Source organism: Molothrus ater, chromosome 4 (assembly GCF_012460135.2).
Source record: "Molothrus ater isolate BHLD 08-10-18 breed brown headed cowbird chromosome 4, BPBGC_Mater_1.1, whole genome shotgun sequence".
Taxonomy (NCBI): Eukaryota; Metazoa; Chordata; class Aves; order Passeriformes; family Icteridae; genus Molothrus; species Molothrus ater.
Window position 1 is genome coordinate 19,778,588 of NC_050481.2, and position 26,140 is coordinate 19,804,727.

At 37.7% G+C, this 26,140-nt stretch overlaps 1 protein-coding gene across 1 annotated transcript in view; it reads left to right on the forward strand.

Annotated features, from left to right (window-relative positions):
* CCSER1 (coiled-coil serine rich protein 1) overlaps positions 1-26,140 on the forward strand; it is a 614,942-nt gene that overhangs the window by 156,648 nt on the left and 432,154 nt on the right. The window lies entirely within an intron of this gene.

Consider the following 26,140-nt stretch of genomic DNA (forward strand, 5'->3'; position numbering starts at 1 on the left):
TTGGCTGTGGAGTCCTGGCTTGCATGCCTATTACTGTAAGAAAATTAAAACATCCCCCCACATCCCCAAAATCCCTGAAACATCCAAAACACTACTGGTGGATTAGAGTAGATTAGATGGGTTGTGATCTTGCTACAGATCCATGACTTAAATCTGTACCTGGCTGTGGTATCTTTCAATGTGGAGATAACCCGTTTCATCTAGACTACCTGTATTTAAAATTGAACACAGTATGTTACCTACTGTCTGGGTATTACTGCAAGGGCCTTATGTTTGAAATGCTGTGGGCATCTAATTGTTGTAGTGCTTCTGTTGTGTGGTTCTCTGAATACCAAGAGATTAGAAAGGCAATGGACTTTAAAATACTGTGCTGAAATCCAGAATAATCTTTCTGGTTAGCTCAAAGCAGCATAGAACATTTTTTCTTGTCTCCACTAAAAGGGAAACCTGCACTCTTGTTTGCTTGGCTTTTTCATTTACTGTGATGGGATTCTCTTATGAATTCAAAGTAAGAAACTCTGATATCTGTTTAGCATGTGCTGAATGAAGCTGCCTCCCAGATTTTTTTGGTATGTTTGGGTTTTTGTTTTTTTTTTTAAGCCTGATTAGTGTTGTCTTCTAAGAACACAGACATAACTTTTCCTAAGCACTCATAGGTCTCAGAAACATGCTCTAACCTCTGCTACTCTTCCAATACTAATGTTTAAAAAACTGACCTTGAATTCTTTCTATGAGGAACAAGATTGTGCCTAACCAGATTAAGTGTGTTTGAACTTTTCCGTATGAAACTGTATCAGTGCATAACTGTCTTTAAGCCAACATTTCTGACAAGTATATTTGAAATGAAACAGAAACATCTTACTGGAAAAAGTTTGCAACTGGAATTTGGTAAATTTTGTAGAAACCTTCAAAGTAATTGTAGGGAGGTGAAAGCATGCAGCTTCAGGAAAAATCCCAGCATTATGAATGAAATATCAGCATACTGATCTTGCATTCACCATGTGCTTTCTACATGCAGATAGCTTGCTTCATATCCAGTTAATAGAAGCAAAACAGATCCTAATTCCTGTGTCGAAGTGTCATCTGTCTCCAGTGCAAATGTGCCCTTGGCGTTTGTTGAATTCCATTGACTGGATTGCAGACTCCATGTATGAGCTGCTCTGCATGTGTGGATTATACTCAATTCATGTGGAAAACAACATGGATGCTTTGATTTTTATACTTATCTTTGTGTACCTATATAGTTTTGACTTGCATGTTTAAAAATTGTGTGTATCGCAGAGGGCTGAGCAGTAGCCAGCCATCGTGTTCCTGTAGGGAGGAGATGCTGCCTTCAGGCCCTACAGGGACAGAGTATGTTTAGAATAACTAATGCTTTCTAAAGCTACATAAGAAAGTCTGTGATCCAAACCAGATAAAATGCATATTAATGATAATAAAACGTTAAACAGTTACAAATAGCTAAAAATAATTCTCTTCTATGGCATGGTAAAATTATGTCCAAGACATTCAGGACACAAGAAGCTGTGAGGACTGGGCAGGGAAAGAAAAGAAAAAGCTTTTAATGCTACTTGTATAATATTTGATTAATGATGTTATTTTGTTTTAGAAAGAAACTGTTTAGTGGCTTTAAATAATGTATTTGCCTAATGTATTTTTTTTTGTAAGCAGCAAATGGTGCCAGAAGTGGTAGTAGCAAATCTTAATGAGATTTTAAGTGTCTGTGATAGGTTCTTATCAGGATTGCAGGAGTAAAGGGCCAATTTTTTTCCCCCCTCCTGTATTTTTTCTTGGAAGCTCAAACCATTTCATTGGGGAGTAATTTCATAGTGATACCCAGGTAATTGCTGACTTGTTGCTTGTGCACTGGGCAAAATTCCTACCTCAGTTATTCACCAGGAATGGATTTGGCAAGAGGAAGAGTGTGCATTAGTGGTTTTTCTCTTTGCTCTCCACAGCAACATCAATGGTCAGTGTGAGGTTAGGGTGACAAACAGGAAATGTGAGCTCTGCCTTATTTTGTTTTCTCAGCCCTCCACTTTGTCTAGGGTGTTGCATTAGCTTTGCTATAGCTTTGTAGAAATACAAGCCTTAAAAACCTCTTGCTGTCTTAATAGTTCAAGTTACTGAGGCCTCTTTGTGTTGCCATAGTGATACATCAGTCAGTTGTTCTCAAAGGTGCCCAGATGCTAAAATGATTGGAACATTTTGAACAGTGAATTCTGCTTACAGAGTCCTAATTTTAGTCCTTCCTATCTGAATTCTAATATAAATAAATGAGCTGCTGGCACAGAGCAATGGCATGAGGAATCCTCACTTCAATTTCAAGTTCTTACAAGGCAGCGTGGGAGGGAGTGCATGGCCCAGGGAACTGTGTTATGCTTTGAATTAACTTAGCTTCTGCTTCACTGGGCAAACTCTAGGGCTGAAAGGTCAGCCTACAAGGGGCAGTGTGGAAAAAGAAGTGTCTACAGACACACGAGGCTTGGAGCAGACAGTGTTCTTCCTCTGTGTGATGTTCATAGGTAATCATGGAAAGCCATTCATATGCTACTAGAGCATGAAAAAAGTATGAAGTTCAGGCACACCATTTTTTAATCAGATGTAAAGTTAAGCTTATAGTTGTATACTTCATTTGATGTGTTTCTTTGGATATGACTGCCCTGCAGTTCAGAATAGTGATGGCAACATGGAACCCTCTGAGCTGGCTAATTTAAAGGTGGTTTGTGCATTAGCACTTCAGCTGCTGTCAATATTTCTGATTTTGATTTTTACTTAAAGATATTCTTTGCTGTTAAAGTGTTCTTAGAGCTACAGATCTTTTTATGTCATGAAGCAGACACAGTAATTTGACAGTTCTTTTTCGTGCCATAAATATTTTCCTGAGTTTTAGGAGAGATTTACAGATGAAGAGCCTACAAAAATGATAGGAGGAGTTCAATGTTTTTAAACTGAAAGAAGGTAAATTCAGACTGGATCTACGGAAGGAGGCTTTTCTAATGAGGATGGTGAAACACTGGAGCACGTTGCCCAGCGAAGTTGTGGATTCCCCATCCCTGGAAACATTCAAGGCGTGTTGGATGAGTCTCTGAGCAACCTGTTCTAGCTGAAGGTGTCCCTACTTATTGCAGAAGGGTTGGATAAGGTGGCCTTTTAAAGTTCCTTCCAACTCAAACAAAGTCAGTGATTTTATTTTATGATTCTAAATGTCACTGATCATTTGACAGTTCTTCAGACTCTTAAGATCAACTTGGATTTTTTCTGGTAAATGCCTGAATGAGCCTATGTAGTGAGTCTTTTCAATATTCTGTCTGTGCCAAAGCTGTTTCACTTGTTCCTTGCAACTGTACTTGCCTGAGCAAGGTTCTTAAGTGTGAGATCAAACACAGGAGAAAGCTTCTTGAAATCACAGTGACTACCTGGGTGCTTGCTGATGGAAACAGGCTGCTAAGGGGGAGAGTTACAGCCCTAATGCCGTTTTGTGCTGCACTGTTTAGTGCAGATGCTAACCCAGGACTTTGGTACTGGTACAGACTGGAATCTAGGAAGATTTTGATGCATGTATAGTCTGAATTTATTAGCTGCAGTAAGCATATTCCAAAATTCAGGAGGTTTTTTCCTTTCTCATAGTTTGAAGTTGTAGGTGTATAATTGGTGCATCAAAAGACTGGTAACCTTTTTTAACTTTTGAAGCCTTGCCTAATTCCTTTCAAAAGAAGTTCAAACCAAGCTGATTATGTATTATTCTTCACTTAATCAGTTGTGGATTTCCTTTTCATTTTTTTTCGCTGTAATTGTTTTGGTTTTTTTTTTTGCATTTTGATAAATCCCAGGGAAGATGTTCTTTCCCCTCAAAGCAGCAGTGATCTTATATTACCTCTGTAATTTTTGATGCTTCTGTTCTGATCCTGTTATTGAGAGATGCCTCTGCCTGAATTAAGGTGTAAACAAGGGGTTGAGGTGATACCAGCAATATGTGTACATGCTTCTCCACAGTTTGCCAAAGGGTCCTTGTCTGGATGCATTACCTAGGATGTGCCAGGCCTGGAGCCAGGCCACCCTGCCACTCCATCCTGTGCTTACCTCATGGCAAAGTCCCTCTGTGGCCTTAAAATCACATTTGCCTGTCTCAAACAATATTTAAATCCTTACAGCCCCTCAGTGGTGATGTGAAGTGTGGTCTCTAAAGTAGCTGGGCTGTCAGGCAGTGGTGTCTGCATCACAATTCTTGTCTGCTCTGGCAGTCCTTTCAAAAAGGCATCTTTCAGTGGTGTGAAACAGGAATGCTTTTCACACTTGTTTGGAAAAGCAGATAAAAGATGGTTGTACTGTTTCAGTTTCTGGATGACTGGGACAATGGGCTATGGAAGCATGTGTCACTCTTGGGGTGAGAGAATGCAGAAGAGAATGGGGATGCCCAGTGTTGCTCTGGAATGACCATACTTTCAAAGCTGTGGTTCCAGCCCAGCTGAAAAACCTGAGACATCAGCTGGATTGCAGTATACTCTCCAGCACTACATTTTAGTGATAACAGGTAGCAGAGGTAGCATTTATATTCATTTCTTTAAAGCAGATACTTTGAAATTGAGTAAACATGAACAGTGTGTTTATGCTGTCAGTGGTCTCCTTTTGCATTCTTTTATCTATTTTGCTAGTTAGTCTTTAAGCTCTATTTAGTGACTTGAAGAGGAACTGAAAATTTCTATTTTCTGTGTTGTCTGTCATGGTGTCCTTGTGCATCCTCTATTGCTTTTGTGCACATAATGGGAAAAGAAATTCCTCTGCTGTACTGATGTCTCCTTTGATATAGGACACTTTTCAGAAAATAGTAAAAATACAGTATTTACGCTTTTTTTATTGTCTGCTAACTAGTTGAAACTACTACCTGACATTGGCTCTTGTCTTGGCTGCTCAAATTGGTAACTTATTTCTTCTTTCTTTGAAGAAATACAGAGCAATAAACCAGACTCTGTTGTTTCTGTTTTTTCCCTGTGTCCAGCTGCTGCAAAAATGTGAATGATTTTGTAACATCAATTATAGGTAACAGTTGTGCAAAGGAAATATAATTGCACTGCAAAGTGAATATGGAAGAAACCTTATATCTGGTTATAGAACAGGAGTATCATCAGTTCTCATGCTCCTTCTCAGTAACTGCAACCATCAGTTTATAGGTGAGATTGATGGGAAAGCAATCTACATAGGTAATTTAAATATCATAGGCAATTGTTTGCAGCCAAGGGATTAAGCAGTTCTGTACAGCTTAATTTGAGCATGAGTTGCAAATGTTGAATAAGCTGGGTTTTGAGAGCCACTAGCTAATTGCAGTTACTGTACTTAGTATTTTCAATATTTTGTAATTCATGCTGTCTTTTCCTCCTTGAATAATGCAGGAGGGAGATGAAGGATGGCAGTTGTCCTATGGAGGGAGGGTGCAACATAGATTTTATCTATATCCCTGCCAAGGACTTTGCAAGTGATCTTTTCCATGTGTAGTCATTGTTTGGAAAGCTTCCTCTTTTCTATGAGAAGAGATTTGGTTTCTAATACACAATCAACTGTGAATGCTTCAATTATTTCCCTTAAAGTATTACTGATGTGACTGAACTCAACTTGAGGAAAAGATATAGGGGTGGAATGTTAAGCAAGGTACTTAAGGAGCTCATTTTGAATCAAAATGTGGAGGATCAAGAAAACTACAGCATTTTCTAGTTGAGATAATTGAAACTGCAAAGTGAGATGAGTGCATTGTGTCATTGTGTAGCTAGTCTTCATTAATGAAAGAAAATTGAGGAAATAAAAATGTGTAGGGATAATACAACTTTGCTGGTGATGTTTCTGAGCACCAGATGGTGAAAATTTGAATAAAATTTTTTGAGTCAAAATACAGTTACTGTAATGTACATTGACAGAGTGTGGCCAAAGCTGATTTGAAACACTGAACTGCACAACAACAAAGGACAGTGCAGTTACAGTATTGGGAATACAGATTTCTCCTGCTTTAGCAGCAAGCACTGGACAACATAACTGCATCTACAACTACCGTTTCTGAACTAGATCTGAAGTTATCATAAGAAAAACATTGTCACCAAATCAGAGTGACATTTAGAAAACGGCTTTGCCTACAGCAACATCCTTTGTTTCATTGAGATACATTAAATCATATACCTTTATGATACCATAAAATCCTTCTAGTTTTGGCCATCACCCTAAAAAGAATGTCCTTTGGAGTAAGATTATCAATTTATTCATCAGATCTGAGAAATATTTTTAATTTGTAAATTAAATGAAAATCTGTGCATTCCCTTGCATCCTTCTTTTCTCTGTTCTCTTTGAATCATCACATTCTTCACTGGGTGTTTCTGAAATAGAGGAAGCTTTAATTACATTACCTGCTTGTCCTTCCTTCATGTCCACAAATTTCCTCAAAAGAAAGACATCAAGTTAAATAATTTTGCACTATTTGGTGATAGAGCTTATTTAAAAATATGCCTTTCTTACATGCATATATGGGCAGGTGCTTAAGATGGGCTTGGTTCCAGAGTGCAAGTTTTATCCTATATGTACTGGAGTGTCTGGAAGTGTCTGCTTTATTTACATAACTGAGAATTACAGGTCAGACCACAAATACCAACTTGATTCCAAAGTGACAGTCTCACACTTGGCAAGCAAGAACTCTTCTAAACTGATGGCCTTGAGTAATCACTGCTAAATATTATTGCCAAGTACATTTTAATTAGAACAATGAACCATAAGACATAGTTTTGAATTTTCATTTTGGGCTGAGATTTTTGCTGTGTGATGAAATAGAAATTATTTTTTATATCTATCAAAACTCTTTAATATCTGGAACAGTTCTAAAAGGAGATGTAGTTCAAGTAAATAAAATCTTACCTGGTTCAATCAACCTTGAAGAGGATGGTTACTATAGGAAATGCAGGCAGAGATGTTTGAGACAGGCTTAGGCAATTGAAAATCAATTATTTTTTCTGGACACCTCCACCTGAAGAGCTGCTGTTGTAAGTTGTTTTGTTAGTCACTCTCAGCGTTTGTTATTCTAATAAAATTCCAGAGTTTTCCATTATCTTACATGGCAGCTGCCTAAGCCCTGAAGAGCATGCCCATCCTCTGCTGGGATGACTGCAAAGCCACTCAGGACTGCAGTGGGGCATGCAGAAAATGACTCACTCATTGACTTTGGATTTAAAAGAGAAAATAGACTTCATTTTCATCCAGCCTAAATTCATGTCCAACACAGACACTCAGAATAAGCATTGTTATGCCCTCAGTTTCAGGTATTAAAGGAGATCTACAGCCTTTATTTACCAGGTACCTATTCAAAGGGATGAAGATGCTTGATTTTGGGGCAGCAAAAGAGTCCCCAAAATAATGGCCTTACTGGATTTATGCTTCATTTCAAAAAAGCCATTTTTTTAGACAGTCTGAGTGTCAAGTTAGACCATATACCAGTTTTTAAATTTGTATTTCAATAACCAGTTCATGTAACATACTACACCAGTTGGGAAGGCAGTGTTAGCTCCTGTTGTTCACCTTGATGCCTGGTGTTGCCTAAAGAGCATTTGCTGGGAAGCTTTACTGAAGGAAGATGTTTTCAAGGTAGAGAACTGAAGATTTGGGAGCAAGCCTGCTTCACTCAAATGGGGAGAGTGAGAGAAGTGCTAGCTTGTGTCCATTTCATTCCTTTTTCTTGTACATCCAAAATCTCAAAAGTATACAAAAGTTATTTTGCTGTAAAATTGGGGAAAATATTCTTGTTAAACTTCTTTAACTCAAGCTTTCACTAACTTAAGTGGAAGTGCTCAGTCTTAGGAACCACTCCAGAAACAGAATTATACTTTCTAGTCTGTAAAAGCATAGGCTGTTGCTAAACTCTAACCAAAGTTCTCTTTGAGACCAGTGGCTGTATTTTGCCCTCTTGCAAGGAAATTAAGGCAGGTTTGGGTCTCTACCTTTGTGCAGCAGAAACATCTGTCTGGGGTAGCATTATATAAATGCTGAAGAGATGAGGGTGGAGTGCTGGGGAGGAAGGATCAGGAGAACATTTGTTTTTTAATTTAGAAGCCTGTGGTTTTTGTATTAAGGTACAGCCTCAATTCTTACAAATTAGATTTCAAAACATAATTGCCACATCAAATATAAAAATTAATCAACTATGTTATTACTTGTGAACAATTAAAGCATCATAAAATGAAAAATATGAGGGAAATACATGTAATGCTAGGATTGCATTACAATCCTAGTATTCTAGAAGTACTTTATTTGGTTAGACAAATGTATCGTAGATTAAAACTAGAAAAAAACAGTTCAAGTGCATAGCAGAAATGTATTTGTTTCACTTTCACAGTAATTTAATAATTTCTCTGAAGCGTAACAAAGAACAGCATTCTTATTTCTTACTGTCATCGGAAGGTGGGGAAAGGAGGGATGTCACAGAAAACTAGGTAGATTTGCATTTATAATTGCATGGTGCAACTGTTGGACTATTGTGCTGTGCTGTTTCACAGCTCATTGTAGGATTCCAGTGAAGGCATTATCAGGTAGTCTTTTGAATCTAATGGGTGAAAAATAGTGGTATTGTTGTGGTGTTATTACTGGCTTATTGAGGGGTTTCTAAACCAGGTGTTTTGCAGAACATTCCTGAAAACCCATCATCCTCTGCAGTGGCTATATTAGGGTTAGCTTTGTTAGGAAATACACTACTCTTGAGTCATATTATCATGACTCAAATAGGAATACCACTGCAGCAAATGTAAGTTAAATCAGCATACTGCTTATAAATAGATAGACTGCTTCATGGCGCTTAAGGTTGAGAGATTACCTGCATCCTAGAGGGAAGGAATTATGTGAAAAAATAGCCATACCTGCATGCTATGTTTGACACGGTATCAGGAGGTGTTAGCTTTTTATTTAGCACAACTAAATGCAGAGGGATACTCCAGAAGTGAGCATAATCTAAATATTAGTATTTTTAAGAGCAAGATTTTAGCTGTTTTGCAGAGGGAAAAAGAGTTACTAGGGAAGGACAGTAATCATTTTAAGAACAGTCTCCTTATCCCCACCTCTAGCTCCAGTTTGTTTTGTTCTTATTTATTTTTTCCTGGAGGTAACAAAGAAATAGAGCCAATATTCTTCTTTCTCTACCATGTACGATTTTCAGTGTATCTGTGAATAGCCCTGGGAGCAGTAATTTTAATAACCTATCAAAATCTATGTTTGCAGTGAGTATTGAATATGTTATTTTTACTTGCATGGATTTGCTGATAGCAGAGGTGGAAGACCATAGCTAAAAAAGGACAAGTGGTGCTATTGTTCTTTCTTTATCTCCTCTACACCCTCCTGTTTTTTACCAGTCAATACACTGGCTGCATTGGCCACCATATGGGATGTATAAAATACCTACAGCATTAAAAAAAAAACAGTGAAAAGCAAGATGGGAGGTGGGGTGGTAAGAAGCAGAGGAAATAAAAGTTAAAAGACTGTGCATCATCACACTAGCACACATGCAGCTTTGGTGCAGTTGGATTAAGACATAAATTTGCAATTATATTGCAGTAGTGTTAAGCCATGAAGACAAAATATTGTACCAAATACTAGTGAATTTAAAAGAGCCAAATGCTGCAAAAACTATTTGTACAGTTACAAAGTGAGTACAAGTGTAAGTTTTTCCTCCTGGGCTCCAGGAGCAGGATTAAGCTCTGTTATACTGAGGACATAACTGGCCCAGCTGCTTTTTATCAGCAATAGCTGCAGTAGCCACCATCTAAAAAAAGATGTTTGTGAGGAAAGAATATTTTTTGGTTTTCTTTTCCTGTGCTGAAGCTCAAAGTATTTAATTTGCTTCCAGGTCCATTTACTAGTTTTTTTGTGGATGTGGTAGGAGTTCACCTCAATTGTTTTGTTTTGGTATTTTAATCCTCTCCTAATCATTACGTAAGGGAGTAGTATGTGGCTTTTGTTGCACATGAAAAAGATATTTGCTGCTGCTACATTGATTAAATGTGTAACAGCATGTATTGCAGCTATATCCACCTAATATTAGTAATAATCCAGATTTAGAGCTTTCATCACAGCAGCCCACAGCATCAGCTTGTGCACAGCTTTTTTAAATGTCTTCAAAAAATAGAAGCGGGAAAAGAAAAAGAGGCCAATGCTTTCATCGTAAGTGTGAGGTGATATTTTCAAAAGCAAGTAGATAATACATCAAAACATGATAGGTTCCAACCCCTTTTTCCTCCCATATCAGCTATTTTATTTGTTCAGTGCATCCCTCTAAACCCAAGAGTTCCTGTGATGAGCAATACAAGTAGGAGACAGATAGGAGTGAGCTACGGGGAAAAATCAAGGGAAGCACAGGCAGGGGGAAGAGTGAGGTAGCATTGAGGTAAACTTTCCCATGTTTTAATTAGCCATGCTTACAAACTGTACTCTTGATAAAACTCTTTATCTATCTGTCTGTTTGTTCATTTGTTTATGCAGAAAGCCTATAGAGTATTCATCCAAAAATAGGGTAATGTTCCTCCAATTTTTGTAGTCATCTACTACTTCATCCCCAACCCTTTATCCAGACTTTTCAATACTGATTTTTCAGGAGCATTCCATCCTCACTTCCAGTTATTATGTCATTTTGTAAAATTGACATACTTATGTACAATTTTAATATGTGCCCAGATTGCTGCTTTAGAACATACAAAGTTAACAGGGCTCATCTCTCCTGGCAGCCATAGATGCAAAGGGACAGAGACCTCAGTCAGAGCCACAAAGAAAGCTGGAATATACATTATGAGAACCAAGAATGAAAAGCATTGTTTTATTTTAGAACACATTTCTTGATGTTTTGATTGCATCAATCTAAAAGGTCACATGCACACAATTTAAAGGCAGAGCAGAAGAAACAGAATTCCTTTTTAACAGATGAACTAAAAGGTGAGGTGATGTCAAGTTTTGTCCTACAAGAGCCCCCTATTGATAGGGCTGTGTTTTAGGCCCTTTCTTGGTCATCTCTTTTAAAACTTAATCTAATGTTGTAATCTTATTTTTGTATCCTTTATCTGGACCTGTGTAAATGGAAGTGATTAGTACTTTTGGCTGGAAAAATTTAGATGTTCTGCATAAATATTTTCAGAGATACGGTCTAGATAAACATTGCTATATTGATAAATTGTTGTCAATTCTGACAAAGTATGCTTCAGCATTTTAAAATAGGTAGATAAAAACCTCCTCGTTTTGTTGTCCAAGGAACGGTAAACTCTGGGATAATTTATGGAGGGGATGAAAAAAGAACATTTATTGATCAGTGAGAAAGGACAGTCTGGAAGGTGTTCAGAAGTAAGATTACCTATTACTTACTAAAGTAGGTATTACTTTCTAAGTGCTGGTGTTGTCAGAAGAAATACACAGTAAAATGAGTGTTTGATATCAGATGGACTTGCAATGGAACTATGCAAGTAAGGTGTGTAATAGTCATAACAAATACTATCTGCAAGTTCTCCACTTGCTGTTCTCTTAACTGTGCTGTAGATTCAAGTCAGAGAATAAATACAGTGCTAATACAAACCAGATTATTTAAGAAAACTTAAGCAGCCAAATCATTATTCTGTGATTTATTCTCTCAGAAGTTACTACTCTTTTTTTGAAGATGTCACCTAAAACCAGGAGTATGTTCACAGGGCTTGGAATTCAGTCCAGATATGTAACAGAAATGAATCACAAAGCTGAGTCATAGTTCAAAAAGGGATTAATTCAGAGAGGGAATTCTGATATGAGCTCTAGCAAGGCTTGTTTTTCCTCATATTTGAAGTTACTAAAATTCACCTAAGTTCAAAACAGTGTTTGATGAACCTAGCTTTGTGCTACATCTACATTCTTCTTCCTGAATTATGTTATTATTGCAATATTACGTATTTAAATGTAGTAAATGCCTTAAATTACAAATTAATGAAGGCAAACCTGAATTTATAATAAATGCTTGATAGACTTCAGGGAATCCATAATTTAGATGGCAAAAGAACACACTGATTCTAGCTACAAAAACAGATAATATTTGAAAAGGCAACAATTAAATACAAAGAATGGTTTTGGTTACTATGGGAACAGCTAAAGAAAGGTTTTCAGCATTGCAAGCTACTGTGTGTATACAAGAGAAATGATGTTCTCCACAGTCAAAGAAGCTATGAAAGCTTTTCAAGGAAAAGGCTAAATAATAAGAAATATTTAAAGCAAAAGCTTTAAAATATCTCTGTGTTGTTGGTGGTTTTATATTCTCTCTTCCTGCTTTCCCCCCATTTTTCTGCCACTAATTTTTGGAGTTAGTGGTTTTTTGAGTTGTGTAGCAGAAAGCGCTTTGCAAAGAGGATTAGTGAAAGAAAGGGCAATGTGGATGAGTTATTTTATTTCTGGGTCTGTTTATAAGAGATCTAATCCTATCCCATAAATTTACTTAGGCGAAGGCATTTGTACTGTAGATTAGCACTTTTTCTCTCATACTTTTCTATTTATTCTCATAACCTGGAAATAATGAAGAGACAAGTTAGAGTAGGAAGAAGTGGGGAAAATTACCACCTCTGTATTTCACTAAAGCTGAAGTGTTTTGTAGTGGAATTGCACAGTCATGTTATGTATGCTGTAGTTAATATTATTGCTAAGGCAGGTGTTAATATTTTTTATTTTGCTTTTCCTTTTTTTTTTTTACTTTAGTAATTATCATTGTTTCAACAATTTTTTATATTTGCAAAAATAAAAGAATATCAGTCAGGTACTTATTACAGCATCAACTTTGCAGTAGACCAAATGTTAAAATATGCAGTACTTGTGTGTGTGTGTGTATAATTAAAAATAATATAATTTAAATCTTTTAGACTTGATCTAAATCTGAGGGTTTCTTTCTCTATTGAGGAAACTTTAAAGGCTGAATCATCAGGAATGCTCAGTCCTGCATGGAAACTGTCTGCAAGACTTGGGATCATCTGGAATGTGGTCCCTTGCAATAAAAAAATAGTAGCTCAAGTGAATGAGCATATTTATTTTCATGATATGGCAATGAATTTAACATGGAGAAGGTTCTTTGATTCCTTTTAAAAGAAGTAAACTGTCTGAAAAGTGTGTTGTCAGCTATTATTTAAATATGTATTAAAACAATACTGTGCTATTTCTGTGTATCTTTCAAACTTCAGATGTGGGAATGTGCTGACATTGAACTACAATCCAGCAGTTATGTAAATTATGCTAAATTTGTCATCTAATTTTAGCTGCTTACTTGTGAGGTGGGTGCCTACCTTGTGATCCTAAGTACCATAGAGCTCTTTTATTTTTAATACGGAAGCAAGAGTATATATTTTGAGTAAAACATGTTTAGGGGCACTAAGGAGATATACTTAAAAGTCACAACTGTATTTGGATGCCATATTTATTATGAGGTTGATGTCCAGCAAAAAAAAAAGACTGTATTGTTGCAGGAAGTTCTCCTGTATCCTTATTGAGAGACCTGGGAGTAACTGTGTGTACAGTCATAGGTGAGGGGAAATGTTGCTGTTAGGTTGGACGTGACATACACACATGATCAGGCTCCAAGAAGAAAAAAGTTTTTTATTCTCTTTGTTCTCTAGCTTATATACTCTTAACAAAGCCTGAATTTAAGTCATTAACTACATCCCAATAACTTATTATATTCATTGGTGCAAAGCAATTAATGTCAATATAATTGGCAAAAGTTTTACAGAAATTTAATAAGGCATGTACACACATCTACTTATGCACGTAGTCTAGCTTACAAAAATTTTCATGTTACCTTTTCTAATCTGTTTCCATGCTGATGGCCTTGTCTTCTTCTTTGCCATGGATACACTCAAAAATCATCAATTGTTATTTCTTCAATTAACTCAGCTTTGCTTGCAGGCAAGCTGTCAAGCCCCTCCATAGGGAAAGTCTCTAGATTTAGTCCCATTTTTGCTTGTTTGGGACCCTTATGATGCTTGTGTATGCAGGCCTTGTTTTCTTACAAGTCATCAATAAAAAGGAAGGACATGTTCGTATCTCACAGCCACATTTCATTTATAAAATCAACCTTTCTGGCTTCTGCATTTTGGGGAAAACATATTTCTTTATAACTGATCTTCACTTTCACCCAGATTCATTTGTTCAGATAATTTAATAACTTGTAACTTCAAGTTGTTGTCAGGAACAAGTGCATACAGAACTGCTAGGGTGAGAGAATGCTGGGTATCTCAGTGGCCTTCTCAACTTCCCTGATATTCATTGGCCTTGACTTCTGCCTCCATGAAGAAGGAGGCCAAGAAATTGTGTTACAGATGGTTTTGTGCTGACCTCTGTCAGTCCCCTGTGGAATCCCCACTGAGCACCACTGCAGGGGGCATAGGCTCCAAATGTGTAGCTGCTACGATGTCCTTGTGCTGTTCCATTCCGTCCTGAGCCTTTTCAAAGCCATATTGAAAAGGTGATGAAATTGCTTTTAATGGGGACTGAGACAAATCTGTTGTGCTGTCAGCAGACAAGTTGTTGCCAGGACTGAAATGAGTTTAGAGCTCAGCATTACCTGTTTGAAATCCTTGTCTGAGCTGTTTCCCATCGTCTAGGCTGATGGTCATTCTGCTACCCAGGGAAAAGAGCAGTGAGAAAAGGCACAGCCTGTCCATGGCCAGGAGGAACAGGCAGGGATGGGCTCCTCTGGCCAGGCAATAACTTCAGCAGCACTGACACAAGGCAGGGGCTGTTTCTCTTTGCTTGTTGACGGCTGCTCCAGAGATGACCTCAGAACATGTCAGGAAAAGTAATAAAAGACAGACAAGAAGGCTGGCTTTAGACAAGAAGAGGTAATGAGTACATTTTTATAGATTGCTTCCCTCACCTGGGCTGGAGAAAGCTGACTCAAGGCTAGCCACTGCTGAGGCTTCATAAGCAGTGTTACAGGTACTCTGGGGATTTGGGGCAGTCAATATTTCATAGAATGTTAAGTTTCTTTTTGATGAAGTAAGAGCAACCTTGCATCCCTTAATCTTACAGGTGGCATTGGGCTGATTGGCCACATTTACCTATTTTCTTAAATAACCTTTGCAAAGTTAGCAAAGAACAAAATGAGTCATTCAGAAAGCTTACTTTTGTACCCTTTTTTTGCTAGCACTGAGTAAAAAAGTGCTATAAGAAAGCATAATTCTGTGGAAAGTCTGGCAGATTCATTCTTATTGGACCAGATAACTAATTCTTTAAAATCTTGTCTTAAAAATAGTTACTTATGATTTTCACACACGTTCTTGAGGGATAGACTTAGTTTTCTATGCTGCAGTGTGCCTAAAGTTAGGTGAAGTAAGCAGTGTTCCTTAATTTGAAACTAATTTTCCCTAGGCCCTGAATATTTTCTAGAATATTTTCCAAATGTATCTTCCTTATTATATACAATGAAGTAAATGCAGTAGTAAATAGTCAAATGTAAGAGCAGAGATTATAAGTCAGCTTACTTAATAGTACATCACGCTACCCTGTGATCATCCTCAGAGCACCCGCTTTTGGAGGCAGTAAGAATTTCAAATCTATAGGGAAGATACAAAGGCAATGCATCTGTGGGGGTTTTTAATTGACCATACATGAGATTCATAAAGGTCAGTTTTGTTGCCTACTTTTTCTTCATATCAGGGCAAAACCAGAATAATGATACAGACTTAGGGAAGCCCTGGTTATGCCGAAAGAATTTTATTTGCTTCTTAGCTGCAGTTTTGTTGGGGTGAATGGGGAGAAATACTTCACATGCAATGGAGTGCCTGTTCCATCTGCATTGGATTCATGTGTACCTTGCCAATAAATCAGGCTGTCCAAGGCACCTTTGCTGCTTATCATCAGAGGTGTTTCATCTCATAACAAGGAAGCTGCACAGATATTTCTTGAATAAATATATGCAATTATGCCTGTAGGTGTCAGTGGTTCAATACAATGCCACGACAAGAAACCTAAAATAGGTGAGCAACCTTCCTTGGATTCCAGAAACAACAGATAACTTAATTTTTTGACATGTTAGCCTTACTAAAGCATGGAGCATTTTACCTTGAATGAAATGCTACGTAAAGTGATTGGAGTATGTCCAATAGTGGTATACTGTCAACTAGCTACCTGGAAATAATCACAGATTAATTATTTTTAGCAATTTCTTTTTGGTTGATAGAGTTAATCAGTGTAGGAAATGGGTTTGTCAAGTATGGTTTAGATTTTTTTTTCTTTTCTTTATTGTAACTTGGTAGATTCTGTAGGAAAGAACTCGATGATTTCTCTGTTATACCGAGTGATGCATCATGTAGGTGTTCTTCATTGGTGGTGGTGAACAGAGGAACAAATGTTAATCTCTGTTCAATCACCACGCTTTTTTACAAGAGGAATTAGCCTTTGATCATTTTGATAGAGCTGTTGTGTTTTGTGAGGCATCTAATCTTGAATCTGTACTTGCTTACATTAGGACATTGTTTTCTAACAATGCTGTGTATAATGTGGTCAGACTGCTGCTGAAAACATACACTTCAGCCCCGTGTATCCCGTGAATGCTGATGAGCAGGAAGCAGGTTTGCTGTCTTGCTGTCTACTCCTCAGGTTTCTTGAGGCTATGAATCCCATTGTACATTCATGGCACAGGGGTAAACTTGTTCATTCCAGCACACCTATGAAAAATTCTAAAATTCTAAAAATTCTAATTCTGTTCTAAAGATCTGTCCCTTTGGATGCGAATTGGTGGCTATGTGAGCACATTACATCGTGTATTGGTCAAAGGCCGTGGTTGTTAAAATGTTATTCAGAATGGCTTTATCCATGTGCCACAGGAGAAATGAAGGAAAACCTTTAGTCAGCCAAAATTTATTAGGAAAGTTTGATTGAAGAAGATCATGCCTGTGATGAGTTTGCTACTTACTCTAGATAGTGATGAATTAAGGTATTTAAAAGTAGGAACTTTAAACCATGAGTTAAATAGCTGGATAAATAGAAATGTGGCAGCTGCTTTACTGCCTTCAAAAGACTAATTACAATCTCCCTTTTGATATATTAATACACATACAGTGATAAAGCAGTTGAACAGTTGAGATTTGCTATGTAGAATTTAATTTCCTGACATTAAAAGTTTTATGTGTTTGATGATAAAATGCCAGATACTGCATTATGCTGGATATTTTTGCCCACTAATTTGTACTGGCCAGGAGTAGTGCTGCTGCTCTGCAAAAAACTAGTAGAGAACCTACCCTTGCATGCATGTGTGCTTGTTAAATGGGGGCCTTCAGCATGTATGAATAATACCTTTAGAAATCAAGTAGCTATTGATTTTTAGTCTCTTTCTGGAAATAGTGGAGGTTGTTTTGTTGTGGGTTTTTTTGTTTTGTTTTGGGGGTTTTTTTGGGTTTTTTTGGTGTTTTTTGGCTTTTTGGTTTTGTTTTGGTTTTGTTTTGGTTTGTTTTTTTTTTTTTTTTGTTTCTTTTTGGTTCTGAAAGAGTGGCTCTGTGTATTAGAACATTGGGAAGTCAAGAAAGTTCATGAGAGCCACTTGGATTCATATGCATGATTTGATGCTCAAACCCCCCACTGACAAGAGGGAAGTATAGGAGAAGATTTGAAAATTCTTTTTTTATTACTTCTTTCTGAAAGTCATAGGTTCTGATGTATTGAGTTTTGCAGAACTCAAGTAACTTACCATAAATGCACTTTTATCTGAAGTCTGAAAATGTCATAATGAAGTTAATATATGTTAAAAATTCAGCTACGGTGCTATGAAGATGTGCATAGTTATTCAAATTTAGGCAAATGACTGGTCCATTGAAATTTAAGCCTGTGCATAAGTCTTTGTGGCAAGCTTGTGCTGTTTTATCCAGTGTTCTTTCATTCAGCAAAGTAGCTGGGATGATATATGTCTGTGAAATGTAAATATAAGTACATTTGCATGGCAATATTTAAAGAACTTTAGGAAATAAGTACTGAAACACAGCAATTAAAGATAAAAGCATTCTTATTTCCAACAGAACTAGTCAGAAATTTTCAGCTATGGGAAAATACAAAGGACAAAGCTGTAATTCAAACAGATGAAGGTTGTGTCCTTGTAAAGAGTGGACTCTTTTAGCTTTGAATAATTTAAACTATTTCTTTCTTTTGAGGCGAACATAGTAGAGCGATAAAATCTCTTGTACCATTTTGACCATTAAAAAGAAATTTGGTGGTATCTTACCTTTTCTGTCCTTCATTACATGTACATTTAAAATTCACTTTTGACATTAATCATACTTAAAATTCAATTTGCTACCCATAGTGATTTCACTAGGGAAGACTCATATCTTTCAGGGTAATGGAGTTCTAACTAAGTATTAGTTATTAGGTACTTAAGATCTTACTTTTTCCAGATGGCGATGCTTAATCTAGATCTTACACACATCTGATGGATAAAGATTCCAGATCACGTTCTGAAAAAGTAAAGAACTTATTCTCATAGTCCAGTTGAAGCAGGTGGATTCAGCTTCTGTGCAGCTCTACACCTTGCACAGAAGATTTCCTGGGCAAGTGTCATCTTCTGCAGGCTCCAAACGTTGTTCATGGTGATTGGCACTGCACTGAAACCTTCCAGCAGTGAGGGAGGTTTAACCTGCAGTCTTACAGCATCTTACCTCAGCATTTAGGGAGAGGTTTCTACACAGCTTGCTTGAACTGGAAATTGAAAACTGTCAGCAGTATTCTGAGTCCCTGCAGACTGGCTTAGGCCATAGTTATTCTCAGCTATGGATCATAAAAAGTAAGGTTCATGTCTGCCTTATTGCAGCATTGTCCCTCATCCCAGACCCAGTTCGAAATTAGGTGGGCTGGGATGAGCACCTGTCTGATTGCTTCAGCATGACTTGGGAGCAGAAAACTCAACAGACAACTGAGGGAGAGGACTGAATGTCTGGAGAAAATTTAGTATGCTGCAGTAGATATTAGCAGAAGTGGGACTTCTGTAAAAGCCCATTTTAGTGAAAGTCAGTGCCCTTGAATAACAAAATAGAATATCCAGTAGAGTGTACTGCTCTTCACATATTTTCTTTATACTTCCTATGTAAAACTAATTCTTCTATGACAATCATGAAAACAAATACCAACTCATTAGCAACAACCATTAAAATAAATCTTAACTATGAGCAAATCTCAATACTCATTAAAATAGGTCTCAGCTCATTAGGATTTTTAATATACAGGTTGAAAACAGAAAATGAGATCATTTTTTAAAAGAAAAATCAGGCATCGAGTCCTTTTCTGTTTCTCTTTCCTCCTCAGAACTGAGGGGACTGGGCATGCAGGAGGAGCTGGGAGAGGACACAGCCAGGACAGGTGACCCCAACTGAGCAAGGGGGTATCCCAGACCATATGGCATCTGCTCAGTCTGTGCAGATTCCATACGGTCTGGGATACCCCCGTGGGGGGAACAAGGAGGGATGTTTGGATTGTGATGCCATTTGTCTTCCCAAGCAACTGTTGCACGTGATAGAGCCCTGCTCTCCTGGGGATGGCTGAACACCTTCCTTCCCATAGAAAGCAGTGAATGAATTCCTTGCTTTGCTTTGCTTGCATGTGCAGCTTTTGCTTTACTCATTCACCTGTCTTTATGTGAACCCACAAGTTTTGTAGTTCTTGCTGTTCTGTCACTTGTCCCGCTGGCAGGGCAGTGAGCAGCTGTGTGCTGCTTACTTGACAGCTGGGGTTAAACCATGACAGCCCTGCAGGAACTGCTGGTACCACAGTGTAGGTGCACACAGTTTGTGGTGATTGGGGTGGGGCTGTGTCCAGCCTCATCCCCAGTGGGTGCAGCTGTGAGCAGCAGGTGAGCAGCATTGACAGCAATGAGCCATGGAGTGCCCAGGGGCACTGACCCATCACCAATGGAGCAGAGGGCACACAGGTGCAGTGCATGGACATGAGGGGTATAAAAGGCTGGGCTGAAGGACAAGAGGGCAGATACTTGCAGCCTTCTGAAGTGATATGGTGTTGCTCTGTATGAGGAGATGCCTGAAGCCTTCTGATGAGGTATGGTGTTATTCTGTATGGGTGAATGCTTAAAGCCTTCTGAAATTGTATGGGGATGCTCTGTGTATTGTGGCTGTCTCAACTGCAACATGTGCTGGGAAACCACAGCTGTTCATGACAGTGTGCTTTAGCTGGTTTTCCATGATGCTGTTTGAAAGAGAACAGAGAAGTATGAAGTCATACCAAAATCTTGGTGTATGGCTACAGGACTGTACAGTGGAAAATTTAACAACTGCATGTGTATTTTGCTATTATAGTGGAGATGTTTGTCTTTTCTATTCAAAAAAGATACTAATGCTTTAAAATTTAGAGGTACATCTTTTATGACAGAACATTGTTCATTAAAAAAAATTGTATTACATCAGAATCTTAAAGTATCTTTTAGTCACTCTGGATCAAAGTCTTTTTTGAAACAGTGTTCATGTTCACTGCATGTTGTATTTCTTCATCCCTGTCTCCTATGGAGTTGAACTTTGGTCATTGTTTTGTTCTTCAAATTAAAGAAAATTTATCAATGGGAGTTAAAATCAGTGGCTCAGCTGAATAGGAGTTACCCGTGCATGAGGTCAGAGTATGAACCATTTATGTTTAATTAAATGTAGTGGTCTGAGTGCAGACCAGATCTAATCTCTGTTTGTTGCAATGCAAGAATGAGCAAATGTAGTTAAGCAAAAGAATAGCATCACTCTGTTGGATCTCAGGGGCTGGAGACATTGTTAGAGGTCTAACACTGGCTCTTCATCTACACCTGAAATAGATTGTATAGAAGACTTTAATTAGTGCTGACTTGTAGTTCTGGTACTAATGAATTTCTAAAATTAATAGAACACTATTGTAGCAATGAACAGGCCTGTTCAAAAAGTGTCAGCCAAAGACAGCATGCCTTTGTATTAACTCAGCTTTCAGATTAAGCATTTAAAGCTATGCCAAATATTTCTAAGGTTTTAAAAGCCTGATCTCTTCCTTTTAATATTTATCAGACTTTGTTGTGAGATTTTCTTGGAAACTCACTGGTTGTGAGCACACTTTTAAAAACATGATATGTGGACTCTTTCTGAGGGGTGCAAGAGGGAATGTAATGCCATCTTTTCCTCTGAAAATTATAGAAAAAGAAAAATACAAGAACATTGATTCTATGGCTTGTTTTTTTTTTTTTCTATATACTCATTGTTATTGCCAGCTAAAAATGAATGTGGGGTTTGAGTTGTTTGTTTGTGTTTGTTTTTTAATCCAGAATTCATGAGGTGCTTGCTGAAGCGAAGTGATTAGGTTTAGATATTTTTTTCTGCTTGTTCCAGCAAACTCATGCTGTTTGAAGCCCAACAGTATTGCTTTAAATCTCAATTTTCTCACTGTTGCAAGCATTTTATTATAAACATATTGCAGAAAAAGAATCTTACTTGAATTATATCAGCATGCAAGAAAAGATGTTAAAATGTTTGAAAGATTTTAGTGTTAGTACTGTGTAAGATCTGAGGAGCAGAGAAGTCATTTGCCAAATGTAGCAAAAATGTAAAAAATTCATTAGTTTTGGGCAAGAATTTTAGATGGTATACGATAGTTAAAAAATGATGTATTGGAAAAAACTGCTTTCAGATAATTTTTGTGCCCCATGTCCCTCCACTGGAAGTTGGTTCTCACAATGCAGTGTCTTTAGTTTGCTTACCTGCTTACATGAAGATTTTGTGTATTTGATGTCGGGTTTGGTAATCTAAAAAGCTCAGCTGTATAATCCAAACTAGCTCCAGAGAAAAATAATTTCCTTTATCAAGAATTCTTTGTTTTCATTCTGAGCAGGGCAGAGTTTATTTGGGATGTTAAAAGCCCATGTGGCAATGAACAGTGTAAGCAGATGGAATCTCTGGACAACTGAAAATCTTCTGAGTTGCAGCTAACATCTAATGCAAGATTAAAATCTTCAAGTTTGTATATCTTGAATCTAGAAGTGGTGGGTGTATGATGAGAAGCTATATCATGTGAAGAATGGCCTCTGCCTTTTGTCAGGCATGCACAGATACCTACACTCCTTAGTGTAAATTCTGCCTTTGTTTGGATATATACAATGCCTTGTAAACTGTTGAAATTCACTTGAGTGATTGAGAGTTTGAAATGGGCCTCTTTTTTTCCTCCTTATGAATATAATGTAAAAGATCATCTCCTGTGCAATATTATAGTTTCATATAAAAATGTAAGCTTGCATGGATATATTTGACCTTAGGGAATATCAGCAGAGATTAACATCAGACAAGATAAATAAACCATTACTGGTTTTTCTGTCAAATCTGTGCTTGGGCAAGAAGTTTTATTTTGTTACTGAAACATTTTATTGCTCTTAAATTTGTATTTGTATCATATATTACGCTGTGTTCTCATGTTGCCTCAGTATTTTAATAGTACTGCAAAGTTCTGTAAATAAAAAAATCAGAAATTGCCAGGCAATTTCATATTACTTTAATGGAATATAGTGCAGATTGCCATGTGCAATTGATATACTTGCTACAGTCAAGCTAAAATGAATGAAAAATCCCAGGCTTTATCATAAAAGATATCACTGAACCCTCGATATCCATCTCTAATGTGCTAATTACAAGCTAATTTCCTCTCATTCCAAATACATAGTTGGATCTTTACCTCCAGATGGTAAAACCTTACTGAAGATGAGAATCAGCTTCGTTTCCCATTGAGTAGTTTTTTTTCCTGTTTCTCATGACTACTTTGGCCCCAGTTCCTGTCCACAGCGCTCTTTCTTGAAGGTTCAGCCAGCTGTAGATGCAAGTGCTGTGTTTTTCCCCTTATGGCCGTGCTAAACCAGAGTTTTGCCACCAGGTCGCATTACCCATGACAGGTATAGTTTGTGTGAACTCCTTGCTCACACCTTTGCCTACTCACACTCAGAGTAACCAAAACCACTGCTGCCACCCACCAACTCTACATTTAAATCCCAGGTTTGGAAGCCTGGCAGTCTCAGGTGCCAAGTAACCTTACACAGTTAAGTACTTAGACAAGTGAGTACTGTCTTTGCCCAGCTTCCTTGTCCCAGCCCTGCCTCTCAGCTCCTTCCCCTCTGGCCAGGTCAGACTGCTGAAATTTAAGAGTCTGAGAAATTAATTTATTCCCAGAAGGGAATGAGGAAAACAGCTTGTACAGGTCATCTTCATTTCACTGGGCATAGAGGCGTTATGGTGTGTGTTAGAGTGTGAAGGGTAGAAGTGAAACCTACACACAGAACCTGTGCTTTTGTTCTGGTAGAATCCCCCTTGGGACAGCAGCACCTTAGCAGAGCTTCTGCCCTGGTGAGTGGCTGAAGGAGGCTGATGCTGTGCAATTACACCAGCTGTTGTTATGTTTGCACTGAGGTTTCTAAAAGGATTATGTAGAATTTTTACCATTGATATTTATTTGATATTTCTTTTGCACTGATACTTAGGATTTGTAATGGCAATTCAATTTAATCCTTATTTACAGATATATTTTTATCTGACTTTGAAAAAACACCACCAATGGTGTTTTGCTTGAGGATCAACATACTGGCTTTCATATTTCAAATGATTCTGTATGAAAGCATGAACTCTATTCCCTGCACTGTAATCTTGAGTCATGCTAGGAGTCAGATGGAGAGCTGTGTTCCTTGCCAAGTGACAGGATGGTTTCCCAGAGAAGCCTAGGAAATTAATTATCCTGGGCAGCAACCATCCGTATGGTGCATGGAAGCTAAATGGATAGCACATGTTGAAGGGTGGCTCCTGTGGACAAGTGGATGAGAGCAGTTGCAGTAGCTGGTTGTGGGGACACAGCTGGGTGTGGTGGCACAGTAGGCACACAGACAGGCCTCTGGGGGTGTGGTCTCTATACCCTGAAAATCCTAAATCTGTTGACTTGAACATACTGGGTTGTTTTTCTCAATGATCATTTCTGTTATAATTATTTTAAAATACAAAAAAACCCCACACTGTACAGGTGGGGTAGCATTTCAGGAGACAGCAGGTACTTTTGAAGTCCAGCATTGATGCCACCCCTTTACCCTGCATAAAATGAAGTATTTTGTCTATACCTTTATGGAATATGTTTTTGTAGGCTTTGCCTGAAGGAATTAATGCTCTGCATCTGCAGTAATGTCAGATCTCCATGGTTTATTAATCTCATAGTAGGCTGGAATTTAAACAGCTTTCTTATGGTTCTCTTCTTCGTGTTGCCATGTAGTTCTTAATGGTAGGGAAGAAAGCGATGATCTTTTATGCTGGAAAAGAAAAGAATATTGAAGACCTCTGTCATGTTTTTTTTAAGCACACTCTTCAGTTACATGAGCCTGACAGAAGGAAGGCGTAACAAAAATTACCTCAAAAGCTGGGGAAGGCCCACAGTTCAGCACTGCTTTCATCATTATTATTCACTTGAACTGATAAACTTTGAACTTTTGTAAATTATATGCGGTCAGTCAACAACTGGGGAGCAAATCTCGAGTGAAATCTGCTTAGTGTAGTTTTTTAATCCCTGTGTCCTATCTCTTCACATGGTGCTATGTTTTATGTGTTTTATTCAGCACTTTGTGTGGTGAACACCAGTTTTGTGTTTGAGTTGCTGGCTGTGGTTATTCTACTTCCTATCCCCATTTTATTCATGGCACTGGCTTTATATCAGCAATATAGTTACATTTTTCTTGCCCTACATCTAAAATGCACTCATGAAATACAATGAAGAATGCAAAACCCAACCAAGCAAACATGAACATGGGCAAAGAAAGGGAAAACTTTGGTTAATACAGAGCTGTTTAAAGCTAACATTGTTTTCTGCACAAATTAATGAGCAGTGACTAGACCAACTGAGGTTCCATAGAAAGTATTGACACTTCTAAATTTATTCTCAAGTGTATTTGTATATATTGCTTTAAACTATTTGGTGTTCACATTTAGATTCCTCTCTCAAGTGTGGCACAGAAGTTTTGTGATGAATATAGATGGAGTTTGGAATGCCAGTTTATCATTGAATGTGCCTTCAGCTCTCTTGTCAGGATGAATGTGATACTGAAATTCTTCAAAAAGGGGATTCTTGTCTACTCCAGTGCTGCATTTGAAAGCCCTTCTTCTGGAGTATAGAGTGACCATGCAGAAAGTATTTTGTCTTTATTAATGATGAGACAGCAAATTAAGGTTTAGGAACCTGTCTCTTCTGGGAAATTGCCTGATACCATCCTTTCAGAACAGGCATTGGAGCTTCACGATATTTTGGACATTCATCCAATACTGACTCTCCAGTGATGGCCCATCAAAGAATCTTACTATATTTCAGAGAGGGAGGAGGAAAAAAACCTCCCACACAATTACAGTGGAGAGGATCCTGTTTCCATGATTATTTATATTTTAGTCAAATGACTAATTTTTCAGACCAATATGCTGCATTCACTTAGTTGCATAGAGATGAGTCAAAGTTAGTAGTCGGGTTGAAGGTTGAGAGGTAAAAAACTAAAAGTCACTTTCTGGCTTTCAGTTCCCTGAATGACATAAATTTCCACCATACTTTGGGGAAATAATGGAAGCTTCAGGCCTGTCATGTCTGTGATGACTTTTCTTATTGTATCCTTTGATAGGAGTGGTTAGGAAAACTTTTGGGGTTTTCTGAGAATTCATACAGAATGAAAATAAAGCACTGATATTACCTCTCTTCTTGCATTTTCTCTACAGAAATAAGTGTGCTGGTATTTTTTTAATGGTCCTTAGTTATTGCTCAGTGCAAAGGCTAATGCATTCTTGAATACGTCTTGGTGGTGTAAGTGAGACACTCATTAAACCTATCTATTTGCAGTTGCACACAAAAACCAGTCCTTAATTGCCTCCCTGGATATGGACAAGAGCTTAAAAAGAAGAAAAATAGAAAAGATTAAAAGAGCATAATGACATCTTCTAAAGATGAAAGATATGATCTAAATGTTGGGGAAAAAAAAAAAAAGGAGAAAAGCTTGAAATCTCTGTGTTTCCCCAAGTTAAGTAGGAAAACTTTGAAGATGACAGTAATTTTCCATTGTGTTTCATCTTTTTCATAATAGTGTATTTTGAAATCTGGAATCAGTGTATCACCTAATAATGTTTTTTATGACTACATAAGT